Source organism: Protopterus annectens, chromosome 1.part2 (assembly GCF_019279795.1).
Source record: "Protopterus annectens isolate FY-2018-M chromosome 1.part2, PAN1.0, whole genome shotgun sequence".
Taxonomy (NCBI): Eukaryota; Metazoa; Chordata; order Ceratodontiformes; family Protopteridae; genus Protopterus; species Protopterus annectens.
Genome location: NC_056727.1, coordinates 203,759,159 through 203,764,500, shown reverse-complemented (window position 1 = coordinate 203,764,500; position 5,342 = coordinate 203,759,159). Strand labels below are relative to the sequence as shown.

Genomic DNA, 5,342 nt, shown 5'->3' with positions numbered 1-5,342 from the left:
ACACACACACATATACATATATCTATGAGAAAAAATATTATCTCTGAACAACATAGTGGTTCATTTATCTGCACAGCCACATAAATATGTAAGTACTTTATGGAAATGGTGTGTGACATACTATCATGGACAGTTGTGGATGGCAAACAGCTTTCTATGTTAACAACATAACATAGTCATGGACATCACACATAGTGGAAAAATATGCATCAGCACCACACGTCAAGCATTCAATGAAAGTTATGACATCTACATTAAACATTGTCCTAAGGAAGACTCAAAAATGTAGGCAATATCACAATATACAGGTTGCATCTTCCATGCAAAAGTGTTCGTCAACTTCGACACCTGGCAGGAGCACAGTAGAACAGACCTAATGTAATATAATAGATAAGTGGACATACTTTGGTATTGGGCAACTACACTTTGTCCCTAAGCAGAGATGATAATCCTGTGTGTGTGTGTGTGTGTGTGTGTGTGTGTGTGTGTGTGTGTGTGTGTGTGTGTGTATGTGTGTCTCAGAATACCACAGACTTGAACAACATATTGGCATCATATTTAGCTCTCCAATGCCATATATCACTGATGTGTCTCATCAGCAAGCAGTGTTTCAGAATATTATTTTCTGCAAAATGAGTATTTTGACATGAACTGATAGTACACACTGCCGATATTCAGAAACACTTGCTGAAACAGTACTATGTTCCAAAGTCTGCAAGTCTTGCAGAACAAGCCAGCTACATTGATTCACAGGGATGAAGCCCTGACAATGCCGCAGACATAGGTTCATTTATGCAGTACAGGTATCTATAGGACCTAATGGGGGGAAGTAATTAAGATGCTGTACCTGCTCACCTGTTTGTGATGGAAGGGATAATGACAATATGCTGGGATGAAGCAGGTGGTCCCTGTGGCCGTGTACCTTGGTCAAGACTGGAACAATGAATGTCATCTGCACCAGGTGAAAGGGCAGGCTATAGGGGGTATTGACATTTTCTGAAGGGGGATGGAGACAAAACTGAAGAGAGACTATGCCTTGCAGCTAACAATCACCTTCTTAATAATGTAAGTCCTACCTCTCAACTGTCCAGATTTTTGTAGAATGTCAGGATTTTTGCCTCATATTTTGGTCTGTTCCTCATAAAATCATTGAAGATTGAAGTCACTAAAAATGAAGTACATTTCAGTTTCAGACTTCACATCCTTCAGAAAATGCATGCTAAGACAAAACCTATTATTCTAGTTTATAACAGTAATCTTTAATATTAGTCCTTGATTGTGGCATTTGTTCCCCTATTATTTTCAGCTTTGTCCAGATTTCATGCACTTAGAGGCTGAGAGGTATGATGCCAGTACATTAGGGTAGCACTGTTTCAAGCCAACATATGCTGAACATCAGTGATTTCTCACAGACTTCTCTTGCACCAAGCTGATGACCCCAACACAGAGGGGTTACTCACCTAAGTCTCACTGAATAACTTGCTATTAGGGAGAGGAGGGCTTAGAAGATACACACATACTCACATTTGTCAGCCCATCCTATGACCCATATAACCTTCTTGGATTTGAAAAAAAAGAACAGTCCTGCATATGATGCAGACTTAACACCAACAAGAGTATAATAGCAGAATCCTGGATTTTGTAAGTACGTCTAGAATATCACAGATAATTAGTACTGTGGAGTATGGTCATGCTTGGATACTCATAAAGCTGCTATCTGTTAAGTAGCCAAGCTCAGAGTAGTAGGATGACGTTTATGTAGTACTGAACTTTGTAGCATGTAAAGCAATGTACAACAGCAAGTCAGTGGCAGTTCATACATGCTAGTAGTGTGATGAATTATGAAACTGTAACACTACACTCACATACCACTCCTGAACAGTACCACAAGCTATATTACTCATCACCACGTACTCCTATGATAGGTTTTTACATGCTGGTAAAATGTCATTATATGACCATGGAACTTGGAAAATAGCATTCAGTGTTACAGTTAATGTATTATGCAATTACCATGAGAATTTGTTGCATACTTGCACAAAATTGTAGATGGTTGCATAGCAGTAAACATGCCATGCAATATACAGACAGCTGTGGCATACACAGGTAATATAAAATATGTTCAGCATACATTATGTTTACCAGATAATGCAGCAAACCAAGTGTGCTATGAATAATAGAGCATTATTATACTTTCTAGGTAGCAGCATTCTATGGGCAAAATGTCTGTAGAATTAATAGAGGTGCACATTGATCAGAGCTTGGTATTAAAGGTTCTTTCTGCTATTGTACTATTGTAGTATCCTTAATTTGTTATTTATATGAAAAGGTTGGAGTCCTCATTTGCTGTAATAGTTGTGTCCTTGTTTGACTTTTTAACTCAAGTTGTTTTAGCAGGCAGTTCAAAAAGAGATGGAGCAATCCACATTTCCATTTGGACCTCCTATACATGAATATAAAGGTGCAACACAGATGTGTTCAGTTATAGTTTGCATATTTCCCATGAGGCCTTGACAGATACACATGTTATATATTATTTATTAACATAATTATATCCTAATGTGTATTCAGAGTGTATTTTGATGTCGCCATATTGGAGTATAGTATATTATGCACATATTGTACAAGCATACAATGTTGCCACAATAGTTGCAAGTAATATTTTATATAGTCAAATTGAATTAAAAAAACAACTTTTATTATTAATTTAAACCTCTTTATGTGTGATGTTTGGCATATAAGGGTTTCTGTATTTATATGTTTTATGTGTATTCACAGTAATTAAATGCCATTTTGACAAGATGTATAAATGAGGTAGAAAATAAGACAGATAACTCTAAACAGGTAAAAAATTATATAATTTTATAAATACTTTTCAAACTTTCACACGGACACTGAAAGTTAGTAAGCAACAGCTTATGTACATCAGCCTAATATTTGCAGTATCATGGCATAAATCCAAAATAGTGTAACACTTTCCATAATACTAATATAAGTAATTTTAATGTGTATTATGCATGCGGTGATGTCACTGTATAAATGTACTATATGTGAAAGGTATACCACACTTGCAATTATTTATCCCTTATGCTAGGAAGGCATAATGTTGACTTAAATAACTGATATTATAAGAACATGATTATAGCTATTTGATAAACTATGCTGGGTAATATGCAAATTAAGGGTGACGATTTTCTAAAGCTGAGTACTAGTAGAAAACGGATTATTATCTCAGAGTCTTACTGTTGGGTTGCATCCTCTGTGTAATTACCTTGTTGATTACATGTCCTCTCATTGGTATATCTTATTGCAGTATTCCTTCTCATAAACCATATCATAATATCCAGCAAAATCAGAGGAACATACCTGCTGTAGGTGTTATACACTATAGGTAACTGCACACATCCAACAACATCACAAAGTAATGTCACTATGCACCTTAAAAGGAACATAAGCATGTATCAAACACATGACACCTTATTCAGCTTTGCCTAGATACTTACAAATAAGTAAAGACATCATACACTTACAAAACTCAGATGAGCTGCAACCTATTATTTTACACATCCATAATATTCACTACACATATAGTTGCCAAATCTTTTATGCAAGTATAATGCATATTGAATATATATAATTTTACTTGCGTATGCCACGACTAGAAATACACTTCATATCATGTCTTTTGTCATATAATCATATAACCCTTCTTACAAATATGCAACAAGCATCCATGATTGATTGTGTAATATGCTAATCCTAACTATTTAGCTCCTTACATTTTACCAGCATGAGAGCTTTTTATAATAGTATGAGATACTGGTTAGTATAGCTACAAGTACTGCTTAAGAATAGTATGTTTCCATATTGTTAGTTAACTCATGTGCACAGCAATTGCATTACTAGTATGTGCGAACCAATAGCTACTCTCTGTTATACATTACATTACATAACACTGTTCAATATCGTATACACATATATTGCTCAGACTACCACATCACAATGTACTCTGTCTGAAATATTCAAGGCATATCTAAAAAGCCTATGCATTTCTATAACTGCTCATCTCTGTCACACTGGTAACATGTCTTGCATCACATACACATGTTCATCTGCAGGACTTTTTTTTTTTTGTAATTATGTGTTGATTCTGCAGGATGGAATGAAGGCAGATGAAGTATGGCTCTTGTGAGCCCTCCTTTCCTTGACGCCACAATTATATAGCATCAGCCAAGTATTTAAACCTCCCAGGCCAGGTTCACAAACTGATAGGGACTGGTGAAGGCAGGGCACAGGAAAAAAGTGGATGGGCTTGGGAGGAATACAGACAAGGTCGTGATGATCAGCTGCGGTTTTCGTTTTGCATTTAAGTTGTGCCAGCATCCATCATGTGGCATTCATTAGTTACAGTTTGTCTCCTCCTGGGTTTTGCCAACTCTCGAAGCTTGTCATCTTCCTCCACCTGGTCACAGGATATAAATCAACCACATTAACAAATTAAATACTACATGGAAGGCTGGACAAAACTTTTACAATGTGCATCACTGTTATTTGATGAGTCTGTGTGATACAATTCTGCATGGTCCAAAATTGCCTTTAAAGACTTCCTATTCTGGAAAAGTGAAGTTTCCTGATACCTTTGATTCATGAACTCAGTGGCCCAATTGTCCAACAATCCGAGAAATCTGGGATCAGGGATCTTGTGGCTCATGTTGGGCATTTGGTGCTGTAGAGTCCATGTCTGACCATGTCTGCATCCACTCTGGGGGAAAGCAAAATGTGGAGGTATCTGCTGAAGATCTGCTTTCATGCTGCGGCTTTGAGTGTGGAATGGGATGCAATGGTGGTTATCCATCGGGAGTGTGGCAGTACTGGACTGAACGTAGCTAGGTGTCGGGGGATGGCTGTATGGTTCTGGCATAGGTTGCAGGGGATATACTATTCCTCCCTGTGAACATCACATGAATGGCTCACGGCCACCATCTTCTGGAGAAGGTGGTGACATGCCACCCTGTATGAAAAAGTGTAATGCTGGTTATACTCCTTCATATGAAAATTATATGATTTATGGTAGATCTGCCTATAGTGTCCCTTCCTCTCCTGAAAGCATAATGGAAGAAATTTATAAGAATCGACCCATGGAGGGGGCCTTCTCTGTGTATGAGGACTTCCTGCTCTATAAATCAGGTGTGTACCAGCATTACACTGGAGAAGCAGTCGGGGGTCATGCTATTAAGATCTTGGGCTGGGGCATAGAAAACAACACTCCTTACTGGCTGACTGCTAACTCATGGAATACAGACTGGGGTGAAATGGCTACTTCAAAATCCTCCATGGGCAGG

The 5,342-nt window shown here is 37.7% G+C and overlaps 1 pseudogene; it reads left to right on the top strand.

The window, feature by feature from the left end:
• Positions 1 to 4,332: 4,332 nt before the first annotated feature.
• The window catches only part of LOC122792342, a 1,090-nt pseudogene continuing 80 nt past the window's right edge, over positions 4,333 to 5,342 (top strand).